The sequence below is a fragment of the Poecilia reticulata genome, chromosome 1 (genome assembly GCF_904066995.2).
Source record: "Poecilia reticulata chromosome 1, P_reticulata-male-v2, whole genome shotgun sequence".
Taxonomy (NCBI): domain Eukaryota; kingdom Metazoa; phylum Chordata; class Actinopteri; order Cyprinodontiformes; family Poeciliidae; genus Poecilia; species Poecilia reticulata.
The window spans coordinates 13,416,360-13,431,849 of NC_088830.1; the positions used below are offsets into that span (position 1 = coordinate 13,416,360).

The 15,490-nt window shown below is 38.5% G+C and overlaps 1 protein-coding gene across 3 annotated transcripts in view; it reads right to left on the reverse strand.

Annotated features, from left to right (window-relative positions):
• Positions 1-15,490, reverse strand: part of ccdc85al (coiled-coil domain containing 85A, like) — a 38,008-nt gene that overhangs the window by 5,265 nt on the left and 17,253 nt on the right. The gene's annotated exons all lie outside the window — the stretch shown is intronic.

The following is a 15,490-nucleotide window of genomic DNA, read 5'->3' on the forward strand; positions in this document are numbered from 1 at the left end:
TCTGCCAAAGCATGGGAAAATGACTCATGAATAAAACACTTTGATTGACAAGTCGTTCTTGCTGTCATTTAAAATGTATGTCAAAAATAGAACTGGGAAAACTGCGGTCTGTTTTTTGAATCCACACAGACACACACAGACAAAAGGCAAACCAAACACGAAGAGAAATAACCTGAACAACACAGTAGAGTACTTTGGAAATCACCCAAGTCCCCTTTGATCATTGAGAGATGACTTGTGTAAGGGATGTTTCCGGTTTTAAGGTTAAAGTCCGTATCTTTTGTGATAACTGTTCCTGTGCTTTAAACTCGTTTTTCTCCCAAGTCATAGACAATAAGGAGGTTTCTGTATTGCAACATTTTGAAGAACAATGTGATGGTCTGCCAAGCCATCCATGGTGTACCGCCTCCCACAACTCTGCACAGAGAGACAAGTTAGTATAGGAAAGTGGGATGGATAGACGGCCCCCCTGTCCTGCATGTTTTAGGTGTTTCCCTTCTGCCACACACCTGAATTGCATCTGTGGGCGATTAACAGGCTTCTGCAGTACTTGATGGTCATGCAATCATTTGAATCAGCTGTTCTGGAATAGAGGTACATGTAAAACATGCAGAGCAGTGGGGCCTGAGGACCAGGGTTGAAAAACACTGATCTAGACCAATATTTAACATTGTAAGAAGACAAAAAAGTCCAAAACATCTAAGCTTGGCTATAATCTCATAAAACCTCATAACACCATGCCGACAGTGAAGTGGTGGCAGCATCATAATCTGAGGTCTGTTATGAACAAAACCAAACACCAGTCAGTTACGACACAAAACCTTTAGGTGTCTGACTTTTACAAGAAAAAAAAGGAAAAATCTTGATATGATGTAACATAATAAAGTATCTGACAAAAATCTGTGAAGTTTTACAAAAAGGACTGTGGATGAAAAAAATGTCCTCCCAATCTGACAGTTTTTGCAAGATGGAGTTTAATCTTGTCAAGATGTGTGATGCTGAAAGCCTCTTGACGAAAAAAAATTAATGCAAAAACCGAATCAAGAGATGCTATTACAACTGCTTTATTATTAAGTTTTCAATAGGTTTCAATAGGTATTAAGTTTGAAATTGTCATGATTTGTATCACAGTAATACTGGAAAACATTTTATTTTCCTCTTTATTTCTTTAAGACTCAAAAAGCTGCGATTCTGACATAGTCGTGTAAGGTTATAGTGTCATTAAGATCTCACAGCAACTCTTATATTAACATGACTACATAAACGAGTAAATATAAATTCAGAACAATATGTTTGTTGTCATCTGGGACGGACTTGCGTCAACCATAAGAGACCACTGGAATCTAATAGAAATGTGGGACACGAGGATGTCCTCCGCAGCAAAGCTGCAACAAGACAATAAGAAACATGCTGGTCTTGGCGGACATTAATTCCCGTCTTCTGGTTCCTTCCCTGCAAATTGCATTACTGAAGACAACAGGGGAAAAATACAAAAGATAAATGATGAGTGGAAGAATTTTGGTTTAAAAAGATTGCAGCTTTCTCAATAATATTTCAATAATTTATCTAATATTGTTGAAATTGTCTCAAATTTAGTTTTTTTTTTCCATTTATACTTTCAGGCTAATTTGGTAGAAAGCAAATCGATGTTCCCCGACGCCACATTCCTTTGCCTCTAACCCTGCTAATTTCAGTCTGTGTGTAGCAGCAGCGCATACATAACTGGCGCACCTGAGCTAAATGGGAATCTCTTCAGGCACACACCCACGCAGATTGATTTATATGAACCTTAATCACGGCTGACAAAGGGGACAGACAGTGAGATAAAGCAATCACTTTGCAGAATGAGTGATGGTCTGCAGCCTTATGCGGTAAAAGTTAAGTCACGCTGTCACGCAGTGATAGATGTAAATGCTTCTCCTTCGACTCTAGCGTCTCTAAACAGAAGGCAGTGCCTTGACTCTGTCTGACATCTTTGACCCAAGACTGCTGCCCTGCTTTATTTCTGTCCCTCAGAAAAATGGTGCTGTCAAACCAAGTTCTGTGAACCGAAACTTTTACAGCACAGGATGTAGCCTCCATTGCATTTCCATACTTTAGTAGCCCCCCCCCACTAATCTGCAGAACAAATGGCATTGCCTCAAGCACTATAACTTTTAAAAAGATGTCGCCCCTATTTGTTGTCTCTTTCGTCCTTCAAAATTCTTTTATCCTCACCGCCTTGCTTAATATATTTTTTTCCCCTTTCAGCCAACAATCTCTGTCTCCCCAGGAGTCCATAATCATGTTTTCAGCACATTTCCTCTCCTTGGCCAGGGCAACATCTTACATTAAAGATTCATAACACTTTTGTGACAGCCACATCGTGCCAAAGAACCAAAAACCACTTCCATTGTTTATTTTCTGCCTCTTTTCCCTTCACATTATTTATTTTTGCAAAAAAAAGAATGATGGGATTGAGGGTATGGTACAAATACTGAAAAAAAAAAAAACACGCTTACTTACAGTAAGCTGAAGGGTATTTTCATATGGAGGTCAGGGTGAGTGGAATGAGGCTGATTTGATCTTTTAAGCTGTGATGGAAAAAAAAAACTCATGCTATTGTTTTCTTTTCTAGAAAAGAATTGCTTTTTGGACGGTGCAGTGGCTCTAAAACAATTCATGACTGATAAATCATTAGTTTTTGTCATGTAATAAATTTTGATCTTTTTACACCTTTACTCTAAACAATTTTACTGAAAGAAAATCACTCTAGTAAAAGGAAAAAATAAATAAATAAAAACATAAATTGTGGATGTGTCCTGCATATACATCCTTAAACATACAGTGACAGCTTTTAGTTATCTGGAGTAGTTTCAAAAGCTTGACTTCTCTCCAAAATGTACGAGCAAGATTGAAACTGGTTAGGGAGTTTCAATTCAAGCCAAGAGGCCGAAATGGACAATGAAGGAGCTGCAGGAATCTACGGTACGTATTTACTGTGTTTTACATGTGATAGCAGTCTCCTTACACCATACCTGTGTAATAAGGAGCGAAGTTCGCGATTAGATTAATTTTCTTCCAAGGATATAATCAATATTAGTTTAAAAGTGCACACAATTACTCTCTCCAATGGGTTTGACACAAGGGGGCACGACGAACGACGGCAAAAGGCACAAGTTTTCCGCCACGCGGGGTGAACACACCACACAGGACGCTTGTAGTGACAGCAACAAAGGTTAAACACTTTTCCACTGTCTTGTGTCATGTTGCTAACCCACACGCACAAAGTTTGATGGTCGATTGGCACAAGCTATAAACTGAATGGACAGGGAGCGACGTTGTCTCCCACGTGTCAAACCCAAACTGATTGGCTTTATAGGCACATTGCAAAAGACTTCTGTCACTCTATATGGAAATAACTTTAATTCTGTTTTTTATGGTCTCGTTTTCTTTACTTCACTGCCATCTAGCAAGTAACAGCGCTGTTTTATGCATGAAACCGGTATATTGACTGTATATCAGTTTTGCTTCCAAGCTAAAATGTAAATGGGCTCCACAGTCTATAATTCTAAAAAACAAACTGTTTATACCCCTTGCAGATATTCATTCATCAAGATGTTTTTTCGTAATAAAAAGTTCTCCTATCTTAGAAGGAAAAAATAAAACACTCTCTGGTAGTGAGCTGTAAGGCTTTGAGGCTGGAAAGGCTCCTTGCCATCGCCCTAATCTTTAGTTCCCTCTACAGATTTTCCATCAAGTTCCAGTCAGGACTCTATGTGGGTCCTTCCAAAATGTTAATATACTTCCAGCAAAAAGAAACATGTTGGTATACGAGCATTAGTATTTTAAATAATAATAGTACATCCTTTTACTCACAACTGGTCTTAGTGACACCAGTCCAACTTTTATTTCAACACAAACAGACTCACGTTCGCCTAAAACCCATATTTCTGTTGCCCATTAGTTCTTGTCTGCAGTAAATGTCACACTTGAAGTAGCTAAGTGACTGCATATCACTAAAAAGACAAACCAATTGTGCGAGTCTGTGTAAAGTGATGACTGTGTCTTGGCTTAACATGCACTCTTAACTCAAACTCACAGTCCAAATAGTCTTTATGTGGTAGCACAGGAGGTAGTAGCTTCCTTTCAGCACCGTTACAGCTGTAGCACTGGCAGCATGCATTTACCCTAATTCAAACATTATAATCTCAACAGCTACAAGGTGTAAATGTAGCTGAGTTATGGCAACACCTACCTCTAATCTATATTTACTGCATGTTTTCTGCTGACTCGCCAACCATCTCTTTTGGGAGCTATTATCTTACAGTGCTCTCCAACGGACTGCAAAGTGACTATTAGTTTTTGTTAAAAAACAAAATAACCAATATATCGATTACGGCTGGTTACATGCTGCATAAATGGCAATGTCACTGCTTTTCTCACAAAGTTTTGCTGAGCTGACCTGGACTTTCAGGGAACTCTGGATCCGGTTTGTATGAACTTTGTGAAACAAATTGGGTTACATGACAACATGATCTGGATTCCACAGAGGGAGCAAGCGCATTATGCAGGTTTTTTTTTCATGCGAGGGGAAAAAAGAGGCAAGCACCTTTATTTAATAAAAGTACACAACCTCTGCTGAGCTTTGTGGATACTATGTAGGTATTTATGTTTTATTATTATGCCTTGGTGTAGGCTTTGGCGTATTGTATTTCTTGTATTATCTCTCTTTCCCTTTTAACTTTCCCCACCACCTCTCTTCCTTTCCCTTTCTTTTCTATTTCATCTCTAAATCAACTTCTAATTTAGCTATTTCTTTTATATATATATATATATATATATATATATATATATATATATATATATATATATATACACAATTATCAAGTCTAGCATTGTAGCCATATGCATAACGTTCCACTTGAGAAAAATAAATATGTTAGATTTCTTTCCGGTACTCAGACAGCAATTCTGATTGCTATTCTGCTGGACAGGCCATAGAGAGAGAAGGAAGGAAGAAAGGAAGGAAGAAAGAAAGAAAGAAAGAAAGAAAGAAAGAAAGAAAGAAAGAAAGAAAGAAAGAAAGAAAGAAAGAAAGAAAGAAAGAAAGAAAGAAAGAAAGAAAGAAAGAAAGAAAGAAAGAAAGAAAGAAAGAAAGAAAGAAAGAAAGAAAGAAAGGAGTCGCCGCCACGGAAACATGTCAACAAATATCGAACAAAATAAAAGATTTTTGAACAGCAGAAATGTCAGCCTTGTAAATCCATACGTAATTTCTATCACCTGACTCTAAAGAGCGCAATTACTGCAGCAGCTTTAAGGTGATTCAGTATTGAATCATTTGACATTTAAGTGTTATTGCACAGGGGTGAACTCCTTGCTGGATCTCTGAGCATTGGGTGACCCTGTGGTCATGTCGGAGCAAAAAATAGGCCAGTGCCTGCAACGCGGTATGATTCGCTCCAGATAGTCTTTGGAGACACGTCGGCAGGGCCTGTCATCACCTTCTTGTACGGATGTCCAGAGCAGTTTTAGATAGTCTGTGTATTTTTGCCTCACTGCATCAGTGTGTGAGTCAGCGGAGCCAGGATCTGATTCTCTGCTTTGACATTTAACAATACACATCTGCAGTACACTGAAGCACTAAAAGGGAACAGTTAGAACATAAAGACCCTAAATCACGCATTTAGCTGTAGTAACAGAAATGGTTCATACTATGAGGCTCATATACCAACGATTACCCGACCACTAGGGGGCGCTTTTAGAGGGCATATTTCTTTACCTTCACATTTAGTCAAATATGCTATGTGATTTCCAATACACCACCATACATTGTAGCCCAAATGTATTGATACACCTGAATTTAACAGTAAATTAACCTTTTAATTCCACCATGTTTCTTCTGACTAGGAGTAGGCTAACTCTCACGTTTTGGAGGGGGCGGGGGGGTCCGGCCTGAATCTGATAGAAAATCTGTGGAGAGACCTAAAGGATAGACAAGCTCTTCATCACTGTTATTCTTTGACGAATGTTCAGTGAGAAACTTTGTTTCAAGCAATGTCTGTGACTTCTTCAAAGGAGAGTCATAAACTGCATAAACATGCAGCGCCCTCGGATGGCATTTGTTGATTTAGTTATGGCCAGAGTGTTAAAACCAAAATTGGATTTATTGGGATATGAGAGCTGTGTAGAGGAAAGAGGAGTTTGGTGCAGGTCAGAGCGAGAAGTCAACAGATAATGTGATTATTCCAGAATAATGTGGGTGCTAAGCTCCTTATATTCCACCTCTGTACAACAGAGCTCTGGAGAAAGGCTCTAAATTTTCCCACAAAGAAATCTGATAGATTGGCTGGGGACATGCTGCTCCCATACTGAATAAATCACTGATAGGAATCTCTCGCTATCTTTAGTGCCACAGCGGTTATTAACTCTTTGCAACTTATAATCTCAAAGTTTATGAAGAAAGTTCACTGCCATTTCAAAGCTACTACCCAGACCTTACTTTAATAAATGAATCTAATATACTTTAAAGTTTTCCACCAACAAAACATGTGAGGGTCAGCATTGCTGATTTCCTTTTTTGTAGTTTTTTTTTCTCAAGATAGAAATCTATTGTCCCTAAGCGAGTCTTTACAAACAAGATTTCCTTTGAGCAGTTCAATTTGGGATTTTCTTGCTTTTCTTTTTTTACTATTATTATTAACAAAATTTCTTCTCCAAAGGGGTTTATTTGTGCTCTGTTTGGCTGCATTAAAGCATGTGAGCAAAATGGATTTCACCAAATAATGCAAATATTGAAACAACTTATAAAGAGCAACAGCGGGAATTTGAATGGCCAGGTTTCAATATTAGAGATCTTCAGCAATTATTTCAATGATATCTGTTCAGGAGGATGCAAAAATAATGCAATACACCTGTTCAGCTTTGCTTAAGCTTTGTCATCTACAACAGCATCCATTAGTGTTGTTCCAAAAGAAATTATTGATTCTCATTTACTGCGATTCAGAATCACTATAGAAAAAATTGGCTCCCAGCCTCCATTTTGTAACTATGCAGGACGTCCTGACGTCACTACATAACCGGTACTGTAATGCATTCGTGCTCAGAAAGTTACCTACAGCCCAAATGCTTCAGAATCTACACAGAAACCCGACAAAAGCCACTGATCCACCAAAAATGTTTACTCAGATTAGTTTGAATCTTCTCTTATATTTCAAATCTATACTTGATAATCCTGTTGGATAGTATCTTTATACATTCTGTCAACTAAATCCCTTCATGTTTGTAGTTTTAAAAAAAGAATTTGAAAAGTCAACTGAACTAGTGATTAAGTTGGGAAAAATGTCAGAATAAAGTCTGAACACAAACACACAAACCAGCTCACCTACGGCGATCCTCGTCTCCCTGTACTCTTTGATGTGCCTCTTTCTCCTTGCCTCTCCCTCTTCTCTCAATGTACAGAATCGATACGAGGTAATTTCACATGGCCATTCACTAAGATCGTTTAAAAATCAGCTACATAAATTATTCAGATTGCCTGTGCAGGCGAGCCCATGGAGATGCACAGCCGTTCAGTGACCTACCGGTAAGCTGGCATTCATTCAGACAATCAGGAAGTCAGTTTGTCAGGGTGATGCTGAAAGTCGGTCAAGCTACTTTGTTTAATGTTTTGTAGGTTGCAGCAGTCAGATGTCCGATCCGGGATGCAAGCAAATGAGCCAGGAGATCTAGAAGTAAGACTCGTTTGTATATCATATATTTCTCCAGGTGTGGCAGAATGCTCAGCTTAGAAAATATTTCAAGCAAGCTTTTGCTGTTTTCTGTTTTGAAAATAATCCTGCAACTGAAAAGGCAATCAAAATGAAACAACCACATAAGCAAATTACAAAATCATTCAAATTTCATAACTTTGCAGTTCATACTGTGTGTCCTAAAGTTCTGCATCAGGCTACAAAAACACAAAAGTATGTACAGATGCAACTCAGCAGTCAAAACCTCTGACAGAGTAGAATAGTAAAAAAAAAAAGGGAAAAAAAAGTCCTGGATCCACATCTGAAACAACATCAAAAGTTAATCACTTCTAAGGGAGCGTGCCACTCTGCTGTTAAAATCTTAATGCAAATTTCCCCATTAATTTTTAAAGAGTCCTTAAGATAAACAAACATGCTATCCCAATGGAAGGCACATCAACTACAAAGTCACATGCACACCAAAATGGGACCATTCCTACTTTCTCCAGGCTTCACCATTGCAATTATTACAGTTTTGGTAGTTTGTCCAATAATCGCTAAAAAATAGAAAAAAAAAAAAAGTCTGCTTAACCAGACTTAAACCATCACATAATCTGCTCGATGAAGAAAACACAAATTGCGTACTTGCTAAACATCAAATCAGAACTGCGCCCCCATTCACACCACAAAACTAAAAATCAGCCAGAATATGGATTGTCAAACTGTTTTGATGGTGCACAAAACCATCTGTGGTGAGGTCATAGTGTTTTTAGTGTTTCTTATTCTGCTAGCAGCATATCTGGGTCATGGATGCTCCGTGGACAAGCAGCAGTGACAACATATCCATGATATATGGCTCTAATTTATATGTAAGACTTTGTCATTAGAGAATTGACCTGTGGTCAACGTTGCATTCCCACACTGGATTGGCAATGTTTTATTGTAATAGCAATTAATTTATTTAAGAGCTCTGGTGTCCGATCTGCTGTCTGTATCCTGCCCTGCAATTGCTCAGGCAACAAAAAAGGACCAACAAGCTGAAATAAACAATCAGTGCAAACAAACCCAGCTTCAAGGAAACCTGACCGCCCTCAGCCCTCTGCAAACCAAAGAGTTAGTTTCATGATGTGAGCCCGGTAGATTAGAGATCCAAGCAGAGAAAAAGAGCATACTCCTCCAAATTGCGTGTATCGAATGGTTGTTGATTGTTTATCAGGATACTGCAGGATAGTATCCGGCATAAGCGTACAGAGTGTGCTAAAAGATCATAAAAAGTGGCACATCATGTCCTAATTTAAAGACAAATGAGAATAAAAGAGGGAGATCAAGTTAATTGATACGTTACTGGTTTGGGTAAAGCTATTTCTAAGGCTTTGGGACTCCAACGACCCACCTGAGAGAAACAAAGGTGAACATTTAGATGTGGAAGCAGGACTCCCAGGAAGCATTGGCAACTTATCCAGGAGGCGAGAAAAGAGACCAGAACAAGATGTGAGGTTGTAGGTCTCACTTGTCTTAGTTCAGGTCAGAATTTAAGACTCAACAACAAGAAAGACTAGGCAAAAGTAACATCCATGGGAATGTTCAGGGTGAAAACCACTGATCAAAAATGTAACGAAGGTGTGTCTTTTATTTTGCAAAAATAAAATAAAAAAAACATCTCAGTGATCCCAACAAATTTTGTCAAAAATATATTGTGAAAGAGGGACAAAAGTGGACATTTTAGGAAGGTGTGTGCTCCATTACATCAGGGTTAAAAGGTAAAGGTAAAAGGTGAAGGTAATTTTATTTATATAGCACATTTTCAGCAACAAGGAAATACAAAGTACTTTACAGGAATTGAAAGGAAATACAAACAAAATAGCAAAGCAAAGGAAAGAACAAAAGAAGAAAAAGAATCTTGTAATGTTGATCCAAAGTAAATAAACTCGATACTCGATAAGTAAGTAAGTCATAAAACTATGACAACGTGTCAGAAAAGACTCATTATAGACACGATGGTACTGGTGTGATGGTCCTGTAGTTCTTTCATTACCTACCTGGCTTGCTGTAATTGATGAATGAATTCAACCATTGCTGAAGGAGAACGTGTCATTAGTTTGTGAGCCCTTGGGTTATGCAGCAGGACAACGATCCTGAGTAACTCCTGTTCTAAATGGCTCTCAAAACGAAGTGGAGCGCTCCTCCAGCAAGACGCTTCAGTTAAACCGAGATGATTTGGTGTGAAGTTAAACTGCCTGTATGAAGAAGAGTGGGGAGTAATTCCTCCACATGATATAAAAGACTTTATGACAAACCACTGATGGCAGTAGTTCCCACAACGGATGTGACAGACACTTATCAGCTTTGAGGGGACATTTACTTTTTTATAGAGGTGAGTTTGGATATATTTTTTTTCCCTTAGTAAATTATGTCCTAATTTTAAAACTCCTTTTAGTATTTGCTTGTGTGTCATGTTTTGCTTTTTCACGTATTTTGGCCTACTTTACATTGTCGGTCAGGTTCCATATAAGTAATTTCTAGATTGGAATGGTCTGGCGATAAACAGGAAAGCAAAATAATAATTCGGCTAGCAAAACTGGACCCAGCTCTAAAAAAGAAATGCGATTAATAAGTGTTCATTTATGATCTTATAAGGAACTACAATACAATTAGCATTTTTTCCACCCCAATTGTTGAACTTATCTGAAAACTTCATTTTTTACATTTACTGATTCATTATTTGTAAATCTTAAAGCTTGGACATTGATCCGAAACATTTATGTGTGCGAACAAAGCAACAACTGTTTTTAATGGTTCTGTAAATGAGATGAAAAGGCTACAATGAACATAATGACAACGCTAGGAAGAAAGAGCGACCTGAAGTCTCTGTGTCTGCAGCGAGGCTCAGAGAGTGACTGCAGCAGACTGTAGACGAAGGAGAGCACTGAACTCAATGAAACAGAGAGGAATAATTGATACCCTGCAGCTTGATTGAGCCTGTGAGGATTGTGTGTTTGTTTTTGCCCTTGCGTTCGCAGGGTCATCAAAGACCGCGTCCAGGCAGTCGCATCAAACACGCACAGACAAGTCAATTATTTTTCGAGAGATCCTCGGAGAAATTCATATTTACATGTAAGCCATAGAGTAAGAGAAAAAAAATAAACAAATAAAAATGACTGAACTAATTACAGATACATGCGATACGACTTTAAACTCTTCCTCTGATGCCTGTGTGTCCTGCGCTGCGGCTCCACATAACAGCAGCTTGTATTTTGCTATGTTTCTCTGAGGGAAAATTAAATATTTAGGTAGACACTTGCAAGATAAACTGCTGTTGTCCTATTTTAACGTGTCACTACCCATCCATCCTCAAGGCTGATGAATAATATAACAGACTGGGCGGAAAACAGTGAAGCATGCATGCGATCGCATCTCAGATGTGCGAAGAAGATGAAAGGGAAGATTTCATTGATAAACGCGCTGGTAGACGCTTTAGGTTTAAGCATCCCACAATCCATTGCTGTACCGTCTGACACCAGCTTCCAAGTTTAATGTATTCTTCCAGAGGTTGTTAAACTTTGATGTCCACGGTTCTGGAGCTGAAAAGGTTTTTCTTGGGGGTTTTTTTTTACATGTTTGTAGATGTTTTTCCCCTTCCTTATGAAAAAAATATATTTCATCTATGTCATAAATAAAAGCCCCTTTTAGATATGGCAACACATTGAATCAGATATGAAAAATGTGCATGCAGCCAATAGAACAACGCAAAAGAATGCAGCAGCGAGGAAAGCAGTGTCAAGTGCTCATACATTTTCTAACCTAATAACAAGGTGTATATATAGGAACTTATCCTGGTGGCAAAATATCGCCGCTCGTTCTCCGCACACAAAAGAAAGCAAAACAGGTTTTTTTTCCCAAACTTCATAACGTAACGCTTGAAACTGACTGCTTGCAATTTCTCAACACCGCAACCTTCAATGTAGCCTACTTATTCTTGAGCAACAACCCTAATCTTACAGTGAGAGCTGTGATGGAATGGCATAAAGACAATACATTTATTGGAAATGCCTAATCAAAGTCCAGATCTAAATTCAGTAATTGCAAGGTTTGACAATTACTGCATGTGGACACTTTGTTTCCCGTCTAACAATCATTTTCACAAAGAAGTCTTGCAGCTGTATTTGCACCACAATAGGCATATTATTAGCACTTTTTTTCATCTATAGGAAAATACAAATGCACAACAAGCTTTTCATATTCTTATTTATAAAAGTAAAATACATGCATCTTTTTCTTTCTCCTTTTCAATGAAACCACCATGTAGTACAGTCATGTGAGACTCATATTTTACTACTACAATTACTATCACACAGGAGTAATTAGAAACACTTGGAGTGTAGATAGTGGCAACATACTGGGTTTTGAGGCAACTCCAGAATCCTCCTAATGTGTTTTACCTGCAGCTAGAGCTTCGCCTGTATTACAGGAAAGTGGTAATTAAATATGTTTTCCTTTTTTTTTTTGTTACAGAAAAGGAAATGAGCCAGCCAGTCTGGAGTAGTAGGGGGTAATGAAATAGATTCCAGTATCTCTGAGAGGAAATCTTTCAGTGCAAAAGCCGAAAGAGACCGAGTAAGAGATAATGATATAAATATAATGCCAATCATCTTGTGTCGGTCGAATCAGACAATCCATCTGTGGTAATGGGGGGCCGTTGCACGTGAGCCTTGCTGTCGTTCTCGTCAGAAAAACCATTACATCAAATGCACAATAAGGCCAGGAGATAAACCAGGAATTAGGTAACTGCATCACTTTGACATCCGTATTCCTGATGCGTTATCTCACTTTCTCTTCTTTCAGCAGATGGTTGAGCTGTAGAAAGCCATCATGGTGACAGGTGCAGCAAAGCAGCCTGTCTATTGCTTGACCATTGATAAGACAATCCATTGATAAGCACTGCAGATACGTAAGCAAGCGCGCTCCGTAATTAAAACTTTGAGAAAATAGTCTGAAGCACAGCGATACGCATGATCCTGTGCAGATTCCAGGTTTTCTTCAAGGTTTGATTGATTCCCATTTAGTTTTCTAAGGATTGCAGATAAAATAAAAATAAAAATGTGCAGCAATTGTTTTTTTGTTTGAAAGAGGTAGTAGTTTAGAATAAAGTCAGAAATGAAGCAATTATTCTGGAGTGGACACCAAATTTAACATGTTACTTATTGATTAATTTAAGTGTAATAAAATAGAATAGCATGTGGGAATCTATAAATGGGGCTGATGGTGAATATTTATAATGTAAAGCACTTTTAGCTTTTTGTCATTTGTTTCTAAGGAACCTTTCTGAGAAGTCTTTATTTTAGTGTATTAACTTTTTTTTGTTTGATTTTCATAGATTCTGCGTTCCCTTTTTCGAGTTGTTGTGCTTGAACAGTAGTCCCCTTACTTTTATTTCATTCATTTGCTAGACGCACAGATCCTCAACCGTGAGCATGGAGCGTTTTGATCTCGCCAATCGGGAATACGAAAATACTTATATTTTGAGTTCATTTGAGCTGCAGGTTTCCATTAAAGCAGCATTTCTAACCCGGTTTTCACTCCCCTGTTCGTCCACCTGTTTTGTCCCCAGTGTTTCCTCATTCGCATCGCTGATGAATTTTGGATCTTCAGTTCATCGAAGAATCTTAATTTTTGGCCAAAAGGGGGAAAAAAAATCCCCACCTCTTTTGGCAAAAAATGACTTAAACCATTATTATAGGAAGTTGCCGTTACTTTTACATCCCTGCTTTTTGGTCCACTCCCCCAACTACATACAACAGATTTTCTGAAGGACAAAGTGAATGAGCATCATTTTTATCTAGTTGCACAGTTCAACCCAGCATTCGTCAAATGTCAGGTTTAAACGTTGCTCACTGGATCGACGGCCGGCGCTCGTCCCTCACTCACAGCCAATCACCTGAAACCCTAAATCTGTCGCCTGACAGCCCAGCGCCCGTTACGGCTGGAGAAAATCTGACATAGATGTATGTGGTTCCTGCTGGTGACGTTGGGAGCGACGGAGATCCCCTCAGGCTCAGTCCTAGCCGTGTACATGGCAGCCATTCAGCTTCCAGTTAATTACCTGCATGGCAAACTCATTTCCTTTCCGCTCAGTGGGCTGTTCCCTACTGCTCATAGAGGGACAAAGTCGATTCTCTAATCCACTAGGTTGGCGCACTTAAGGGATGATTGAGGATACTGTAGAAGATCTGCCACACACCTCTGAGGTTTGAAATGGAGCGATGCTGGAGCACAACGGGAATCTTATTTTCCGGCTCAGAGAGAGATTTATACTTGAGATGTTTAAGAAAATACAAAACTGATGAACCAGTCATGGTTGAGTCACCTTTCTTCAGGACATCATAATTAAAGATTGTAAAACTTTAATTATCTTTGCTAATTATCTTCAGGATAAAGTGCAGCGGAAATGTTTGGAAATGAATCCCATGAGGGTTTTTGATGATTTTCCAGTATGAAATGATTATACAGCCACAATATATATTTTTTATTTCTTTTTGTAGTTTGAATACAGTTTGTTGTGGATTTTGTCTGATTTACACAATAATTTACACAAATTACACAATAATGTTAAATGCTGTGTTCACACATTCCACTAGTTAAATGACCACTAGACTATGTCTGACAACAGCAGGGTTCATGTCAATATGTCAACTAGTATACATGAAATTTACCATTTTAAATATTCAGTCAGAATTGTGGCAGAAACTTATTGATGGCAACAAAAACTGCGTAGAGGAAGAGACTCTTGAGCTTTGGGTGCTGGTTGAGTATCATCTCCACTGCACCAACTAAACTGGGAAATAATGACCACACAAACCCCAAATTCATTAATACTATCTATTTGTAAGGGTTATTTTAATTATAAATATGCTTTAGCCATGGTCATTTTTATTATTTAGTTCATTTCTGAAGGACCTCAACACCAAACATCTGTTTATTTACAACCCTCAGTAAGGACTACTTTGGAAACAACTCATCTAAGAGCATTTAAGCAAATATTAGCTGGATTGCATGTATGCATTTGTACACAAATATTTTCAACATAAAAAAAGGTTAAATGTATCCTTAAAAATCCAAGATTAATATTGAACTGATCCTGATAAGTGCATGTGAACGCTGCACTGGCACTGCACATAATTTCGCCTGGAAAGGATACATACAGTTCTCCTATACTTCATACTGCCGCTGCACAATATGTGATCAAAAACACATACTGTAGAGTCTGAGCAATGCACCAAAAATAAACATTTTTAGGCTGATTGCTCCACCCAGGTGGAGCAAGCTTCCACAGAAGAAGCTAGCGGCGCCTTGATTAAGAATGACAATGATATGCTCCAGGGGTAGACAAACAAAATGCCTAATCATGCACTGCTTAATTAATGACTCCTCGGTTTGTTTACAGCTGAGGGTGTTTTGTCCCAGCTTTGATTTGAAATTCAAATGCTGATTTAAGATTTTCCTTTTCAAAGTAGCAATAAAGACGTCTACTTTGTTTTTCGAACACCTTTGTTTGGTTTCAAAGGTGTTTGACGCCGTCTGCAGCACTGTTGTCTTGCAGGAAGACGGTTGTGGGCTGGCTGGCTGGCTGGCTGGCTGGCTGGCTGGCTGGCTGGGTGGGTGGGTGGGTGGATGGATGTTTGGTTTCAGCCTTAAGTATCAGCTTAATATATGTGAGCACATTTGACTTAAAAAGGCAAGTACAACTCATGTTCTTAGGAAACAAAGACTGAAAAATGAATTTT